We start from the raw sequence: 8,679 nt of genomic DNA, 5'->3' as shown, positions 1-8,679 counted from the left end.
CAGTAACGGGATGCAAAAACAGAAACCCCATTAATCAGTTCATGCAATGAGGAAGTAGCCGCTAAATTAACTTTAACTGATGAAATTGCTAAACCATTATGTTTTAGAAAAAGTAAATAGTGCAAAATAACCTCCAAGGCAGTGGTCCGCAACCTTTTTAAGGCCTCGGAGCGGCGGCAGTGGGGAGGGCGATTGCCCGGCCGTGCATGCGCAGCTGCACATGTGCAATGTGTATGCGTGGCTGGGCCGCGAATGCGCGTTTGCGCCATGCGTGGCTGCAAACGTGCATGCGTGGCAAATGCGCATGCGCGGCCCTGATTCCCTCCCCGCCCCCCACAAAAAGAAACTTGCCAGGCCGCAAGCTAATTGGCTTTTGCGGCCGATTTGCTTGTGGCCTGGGAAGTTTCTTACTATGGGGGGGGGGCGGGGAGAGGGAGCCGTGGCCAGGTGCCAGGCCCGTTGGTTGGGGACCACCGCTCTAAGGGACATATCATTGAGTCTATCCCTTAATCCAAAGCACATAATCGGATGACCCGGGAAACTACAGACCAGTGAGTCTGACCTCTGTTGTGGGGAAGATAATGGAGCAGACATTAAAGGGAGCGATCTGCAAACATCTGGAGGACAATTTGGTGATCCAAGGAAGTCAGCATGGATTTGTCTCCAACAGGTCCTGCCAGACCAACCTAGTTTCCTTTTTTGACCAAGTAACAGGTTTGCTGGATCGGGGAAATTCAGTTGATGTCATTTACTTGGATTTTAGTAAAGCTTTTGACAAGGTTCCCCATGATGTTCTGATGGATAAATTGAAGGACTGCAATCTGGATTTTCAGATAATTAGGTGGATAGGGAATTGGCTAGAGAACCGCACTCAAAGAGTTGTTGTCAATGGTGTTTCATAGATAGAGACAGAGTTCAACGAGATCTGAACACAATGGAAAGATGGGCAAATGAGAACAAGATGCAATTTAATCATAGAATCATAGAATCACAGAATCATAGAGTTGGAAGGGGCCATACAGGCTATCTAGTCCAACCCCCTGCTCAACGCAGGATTAGCCCTAAGCATCCTAAAGCATCCAAGAGGATGTGGATGCTGCACTTTGTGAGCAGCTTGAGAAAATAGCCAAGCGGCAGGACCTTGTCATCATGGGTGACTTCAATTTCCCAGATGTGTGCTGGGAAACAAACTCTGCAAAGTGTCCTCAGTCATGCAACTTTCTGACCTGCCTGGCTGACAATTTCATTTATCAAATGGTAGATGAACCCACAAGAGGTTCAGCCATACTGGACTTAATACTGACCAACAGGCAAGAGTTGGTGGATGAGGTGAAGGAGGTGGGGACCCTAGGGGGAAGTGACCATGTCCTCATAAAATTCCTTTTGAGATGGGGAGCCAAGGAAGCTTGTAGCCAGATGCGGATGTTAGATTTTCGTAGGGCAAACTTTAATAAACTCAGAGACATGATGAGTGTCATACCATGGACGAGAATGCTGGAAGGGAGGGGAGCATGTGAAGGGTGGGCGCTACTCAAACAAGAGCTATTGCATGCTCAATCAATGACTATCCCAGAAAGACGAAAACACTGCAGGAGGTCTAAGAAGCCTATTTGGATGAACAAAGAACTTCAAGAGGAACTAAGAAAGAAAAGGGAAATGTTCAGGAAATGGAGGGAAGGACAGAGCTCTAAAGAAGAGTACCTACAGGTTACTAGGCACTGTAGATCAATCATCAGAAAGGCCAAAGCTGAGAGTGAGCTAAGATTGGCCAGGGAAGCCCATTGTAACAAGAAAAGAGTTTTCAGTTATGTGAGGAGCAAACGTAAAGTAAAGGAGGCAATAGGCCCACTGTTGGGTGCGGATGGACAAACTCTAACGGAAGATGTAGAGAAAGCAGAAAGGCTTAGTGCCTATTTTACATCTGTTTTTTCCCACAGGTCAAAGTGTTTAGGCACATCTAGAGATGGCCGTAGCCAAAGGATAGTGTCTGGGTGGCAGGTTAACATGGATAGAGAGGTTGTCGAGAGACATTTAGCTGCACTGGATGAGTTTAAATCCCCTGGTCCAGATGAAATGGACCCGAGAGTACTCAAAGAACTTTCCAGAGAACTTGCACAGCCCTTGTCCATCATCTTCGGAACCTCTTTAAGGACTGGAGATGTCCCGGAGGACTGGAAGAGAGCAAATGGTATTCCGATCTTCAAAAAAGGGAGGAAGGATGACCCGGGAAACTACAGACCAGTGAGTCTGACCTCTGTTGTGGGTAAGATAAGGGAGCAGATATTAAAGGGAGTGATCTGCAAACATCTGGAGGACAATTTGGTGATCCAAGGAAGTCAGCATGGATTTGTCTCCAACAGGTCCTGCCAGAACAACCTGGTTTCCTTTTTTGACCAAGTAACAGGCTTGCTGGATCGGGGAAATTCGGTTGATGTCATTTACTTGGATTTTAGTAAAGCTTTTGACAAGGTTCCCCATGATGTTCTGATGGATAAGTTGAAGGACTGCAATCTGGATTTTCAGATAGTTAGGTGAATAGGAAATTGGCTAGAGAACCGCACTCAAAGAGTTGTTGTCAATGGTGTTTCATCAGACTGGAGAGAGGTGAGTAGCGGGGTACCTCAGGACTCGGTGCTCGGCCCGGTACTTTTTAACATATTTTATTAATGATCTAGATGAGGGGGTGGAGGGACTACTCATCAAGTTTGCAGATGACACCAAATTGGGAGGACTGGCAAATACTCCAGAAGATAGAGACAGAGTTCAACGAGATCTGAACACAATGGAAAAATGGGCAAATGAGAACAAGATGCAATTTAATAAAGATAAGTGTAAAGTTCTGCATCTGGGTCAAAATAATGAAAAGCATACCTACTGGATGAGGGATACGCTTCTAGGTAACACTGTGTGTGAACGAGACCTTGGGGTACTTGTGGATTGTAAACTAAACATGAGCAGGCAGTGTGATGCAGCGGTAAAAAAGGCAAATGCCATTTTCGGCTGTATCAACAGGGGCATCACATCAAAATCACAAGATGTCATAGTCCCATTGTATACGGCACTGGTCAGACCACACCTGGAGTACTGTGTGCAGTTCTGGAGGCCTCACTTCAAGAAGGACGTAGATAAAATTGAAAGGGTACAGAGGAGAGCGACGAAGATGATCTGGGGCCAAGGGACCAAGCCCTATGAAGATAGGTTGAGGGACTTGGGAATGTTCAGCCTGGAGAAAAGGAGGTTGAGAGGGGACATGATAGCCCTCTTTAAGTATTTGAAAGGTTGTCACTTGGAGGAGGGCAGGATGCTGTTTCTGTTGGCTGCAGAGGAGAGGACACGCAGTAATGGGTTTAATAAAGTGCAAAGTTCTGCATCTGGTTCAGAAAAAATGAAAAGCATGCCTACTGGATGGGGGATACACTTCAAAGGTTGGATACACACTTTTCTTGGATGCTTTAGGATGCTTAGGGCTGATCCTGCGTTGAGCAGGGGGTTGGACTAGATGGCCGTGTGACCCCTTCCAACTCTATGATTCAATGATTCTATAATATCACTGCTTGATGAGAACAGCTTTTATCAGTGCTGTAGCGATCCCGAGGTCACACAGGTGGTTGTATGTGTCGAAGTGTGGAATCAAAGTCTCACTGAAAGTCTCATCAGGAGAGTCCTCATCCAGTGCATAGGACTCTGTCAGATTTGGGCTCAGTCTCATCCAGAGGGTCCATCAGCACCAACTGAGTGTCAACATTCAGCTGGTGTTGAGAATGACAGGAACCAATGGTCAGTGGCCAAGATCACACATAATGCCTCGATCGCTCCCAGTGCAAATGGCATTGAGAACATGCTCGTCCCTGAGGAAGTGTCCCAGTCAAAGCAACAGGCGCCACCGACGGGGTTCAAGGCTGAGGCAATGGCGACAGGGATTGGCTTCATCTGCCAGTGTCCGGACTTCACAGGGATTTAACAGCCCACTCTTCAAAGGACTGTTTAGATTTCTTTTTCAGCAGTTTCTGGGGTGCTTCAGACTTTGTCCATTTATCGTGACCCCCGTTCCTTTTTAATGGGCTGACTCGAAGGGGGTATCGAGGAAGCAGATGGGGTTGGAGGACAGGCTGGAGGAGAGGAAGCCCGGCTGTCATCTGCATTTCTGGTCCCCAAAAGTGCCTTCTCATGAAGGGCTGCCTTCAGGTGTGTTGCTCTCCCGTCTCTAGTTTTGGGCGTCATATTTTTACAAGCCTGACGGGAACCTGTTCTATGTCCCTCACCCAAACATAAAAGGCAGCTGGAAGGGCCATCATTTTGAGCCATTTTGGCTCCACACTTGGTACACTTCTTTAAAAGAGCCATTAAGAAGTGCAGCTCTCTGATATTTTCAATAATAAAGAAGGTTTTGTCCGGGCGGGAAGCAAGGACGGCACACAGGGTGCCCGGGATGCTTCCTTGGCAGCTGCCGAGGCAGCAAACTGCGGGCAGCCAGGTTGGCCAGACTTGTGAAAAAGTGGGGGGGAGGGACCCGGGTGAAGGAGGGGGAGTGTAGTAGTAGCAGGGAGTGGAAACCTTGTAAAGGGGGATACTTACCGGAGATTAGCTCTGGGGCAGCAACCCTTAGACGGAATGTCTCAGTCAGCCCGTGAGGGGGGGTGGGGGGTGGGAGAGCACAATGGCAGAGCCCTAAGGCCCACCGCCCAGGGAAGGGCCAGACCAAGAGGCCGTATCCCGAGGTACCTGCAAGAGAAACAGAGACAATTACTTACCTGAGCGTCTGGAGAAGGTGCAGCATGACAGAGGAGACGGAAACAGGAAGGAGGGCGGAGTGAGGCTTAATAAGGAGGGGAGGGGCCACAGGGGAAGGATGAATGGGAGGAAGAGGAAGGGTTGGGGGGGTTGGGGAGGGAGCGCATGGCATGAGGTGTGGAAGACAATAAACTGACGTTGGAGCAGCATTCAGACTAAAGGCGTCTTTCTTATCCCAACAAGAGGAGGCAAGGCACAACGGCTGCCAGAGGGGTACCCCAGGGAGGGCCTATGCGAGACCCCACAGGGGGTTTTTTCCCACCAGAATCTCTGAGGTAAATTTTCACAGCTCCCCAATAAGATGGCCACTCTTGCAGGCAGCATGGTAAAAGAACTGAGGGAGGAGGGCTGACAGCTCCCATACCACGTGATGGGAAAGTCACTCTCCGCTCCCTGGTCGAGAGGGTAGCACTCCTGGAGTGTTTTTTCTGTAGCTCTATAGCCCGCTATCTCCTCTCTGTGGTAGGCCTGCCTCATTGCCTCATGTGGGACTGCACAAAATCCATGAAGATGAATATAAACTGCTACCTGTATACAATTTTTTTTAAAAAATTAACATTTTTTAATTACCTTTGCACCCAATGTAGGATTCCCAATGTGGCAAACAAAAACATTAGAACAGATTAAAATGCATGTAAATATATGTATATAGATAGACATAAACACAAAAATGAAAATCACTCATGAAATGCCAACCCCCCCCCCCAAAAAAAAACCCCTCAATACCTGCTGGCAGAAAACATTAGAAAGGGAGAGACAAATTTCCTTGAGGATGGAATTCCATAGTTTTGGTGCCATTCATTTTTCTCAGGTTGCCATTCACCTAGTTCCTGATGGCAACCTGTTCTAGTAGCCAGCTATTCCAATAAAGACTTCAACAACTCATGGCCGATTGTAGCTAAAACAGAGCTGACATCCAATATGGATTTCATACAGCTGCAAGTGGCAGTCCCCTGCAGCCACGTGACAGGTGATTCATGGGCTGCAGGAGGGAAGCAGGAGCAGTCCATTCACCTGGGTTGCCAGCACCAGGTTGGCGTGTCCCTAGAGATTTGGGGGAGGGAACCTGGAGATGATGGAGTTTGTGAGGGGAGAGACTTCAGTGGGGTCTCATGCCAGGGCTGCCCATTTTGTCCAGATGAACTGATCTCTGTCACGGGGAGGGCACTTGTCACACCTGGAGGATATAGTAACACCAAAAGAGTGCTGAGAATACCAATTCGGGTGTTGTAATCAAATATTACCAGAAATACGAACTCCATGATAATCAATTTTACACAAATGAAATCCCATGTAAAGTAAAGTACACAAAGCCTCTGAAGCACTTTGAAAAGATAATGCTGCTTAGATACAAATCCATGTTTGGCTCTGAGGCTCCGCATTTGAAGTGTAGCTCTGAAACGCTGCCCTAAATACACACTTGGCTCTGTGGATCAACAGACACCCCAGGCAATTCACCCTGCCTCTATTTTAATTCTCAATTAGTTTCAGGAGAGCCTTTCCTAAGAGTGAGGTTACAGCACACTCACAAAGATCAGTTCCCCTGGAGAAAATGGATGCCCTCCCCTGGCTCCATCCACAAAGCTCCAGAAGTTCCCCAACCTTGAACTGGCCACCCCCTTCAATTCCCCAGGGGGCAGGCGGTGCAGATGTCAGTTTGCAGAATGCTGACAACCTGGCTGATGTTTTAGGGAGGGAGGGCAGAATGTTGGCCTTGTTTCTGTCCTCAGCCACTGGCCTGGTTGCAGGCCCTGCAGAACTGTCCCAAGTCCCCCCTGGCCCTGACCTCTCCAGGAAGAGTATTCCTCCACACCTCCCAGGCTCACTTTGAATGACAGGGAATTTTAGCATAAAAGAAGCAAAATCCCCTGTCAAAGAAGCCAGGCACAATCCTTGCAATTGTTGACAAAAACCACGAGATTCATTCCTTCAACTCAACTTATTACAGATTCCTTGACCCATGAGAATCAGCTCTTCAAAACAAAACAAAATTCTCCAAAGAACCAAAACATTCTTGAAGTGAAATGCTCCGCTGTTCATATGGATTGAGGAATCTGTAATAAGAAAATTCAGTCTATGAGTATAAACTGGCCAAACTAGAAATCTCAATGAACTCTTAACACCTCTTACTTCAATGCTGATTCTTCTTCGTTATTAACTCTCTACAATGCTGGATTATAATCTAGATCAGAACAGTCCAGCATCTAGGTACTCTGGAGGGCCAGCATCAGGGCATAAAAGCTGAGACATTCCCCTGATGTTTCCTTCTGGCCTTGGTATCCAGAGTGCTACTCCTTCTGAATGTGGAAGTCCCCCTCATTCACTATGGCTGGTAGCCACGGATAGACCTATCCTCTATGAATCTGTCTAATGCTCTCTGTGCCTGTGGCAAACACAATAGTACATGCTCTGACAGAGAATTTCACATACTATTTAGAAGAAGAGTTGATTCACTGAAAAGGGTTTTTATATGATATCCGATATATGATGATATCCAATGCCAGCTGGATCGAGGCGGGTCCGCCATTCTTGTGTTATTAGACGTGTCAGCCGCATTTGATGTGGTCGACCATGAGCTATTGGTTCACTGCCTTGTCGGGACCGGAATTTGTGGGACTGCACTGCAATGGCTGGCCTCCTTCTTCCGGAACCGGACGCAGAGGGTGGCAGTGGGGGATGAACTATCGGATCCCTGCAAGCTCCCCTGGGGGGTTCCGCAGGGGGCGGTATTCTCCCCCACGTTGTTCAACATCTACATGCACCCTCTGGTTGGTTCGAGGTTATGGGCTAGGGTGCCACCAATATGCAGATGACACCCACCTCTATCTCCTAATGGACGGCTGGCTGGACTCCCCCCCAGATACATTCGCCACTTGTTTGGAAGCAGTGGCTGGATGGCTCAGGCAGAGTTGCCTGAAACTCAACCCCTCCAAGACGGAGGTCCTGTGGCTGGGCAGAAGAGGACAGGACCAGGAAGCACGCCTCCCATGCCAGAATGGTGTACAATTAACATTTACACCAGTGGTCAGGAACTTGGGAGTGACTTTTGATGCCTCCCTGTCTATGGAGGCTCAAGTCACGAAAGTAGCCCAGACGGCTTTTTTTCATCTTCACCAGGCCCGGCTACTAGCGCCCTACCTGTCCTCGGAACACCTAGCCACTGTGATCCACGCAACGGTCACTTCCAGACTAGACTACTGTAACTCGCTCTACGCAGGCCTACCCTTGACTCTAATCCGGAAGTTACAGCTGGTACAAAATGCGGCAGCTAGGGTACTCACTAGGACACCTTAGAGGGCCCATATTCAGCCGGTACTCCGTCATCTCCATTGGTTACCAGTCTGTTTCCGGGTCAAGTTTAAGGTGTTGGTATTAACCTTTAAGGCCATACGTGGCTTGGGTCCTACTTACCTGCAGGACCGTTTGGTTGCTTATGCCCCCTGCAGGGCTCTCCGCTCTGCGGGTATGAATCTACTGACTGTCCCGGGCCCCCAGGACATTCTCCTGGCCTCGACCAGGGCCAGGGCCTTTTCGGTCCTGGCCCCAACCTGGTGGAATGAGCTCCCGGAGGAGCTATGGGCCCTGTCGCAACTACCATGTTTCCGCAGGGCCTGTAAGACGGAGCTCTTCTGCCAGGCGTATGGTTGAGGCCAGGGCAGAGCCCGGGTTCCATCCAAGATCCCTAATCCATTGGCCAGTCTTTCTCTCCTCTCTCTCTTACAGGATTAACACCCGACCTCTCTCTGAACAAGCGGGGAAAGTGGGGAGAGTTATAGAATAGAATGCCAGCTTTTTTATTGCAATAATGGGGTATTTATGGGTTTTTATGTGATTTTACTTTGATTTTATATTTTATTGTGAACCGCTGTGTGACCTTTTGGCGAACAG

The 8,679-nt window shown here is 48.5% G+C and overlaps 1 long non-coding RNA gene across 1 annotated transcript in view; it reads right to left on the bottom strand.

Moving 5' to 3' along the window:
- LOC143844289 (uncharacterized) overlaps positions 1-8,679 on the bottom strand; it is a 36,536-nt gene that overhangs the window by 15,454 nt on the left and 12,403 nt on the right. The gene's annotated exons all lie outside the window — the stretch shown is intronic.

The sequence above is a fragment of the Paroedura picta genome, chromosome 9 (genome assembly GCF_049243985.1).
Source record: "Paroedura picta isolate Pp20150507F chromosome 9, Ppicta_v3.0, whole genome shotgun sequence".
Taxonomy (NCBI): Eukaryota; Metazoa; Chordata; class Lepidosauria; order Squamata; family Gekkonidae; genus Paroedura; species Paroedura picta.
The sequence above is the reverse complement of the archived record's forward strand: the minus strand, read 5'-3'. Positions and strand labels throughout refer to the sequence as shown.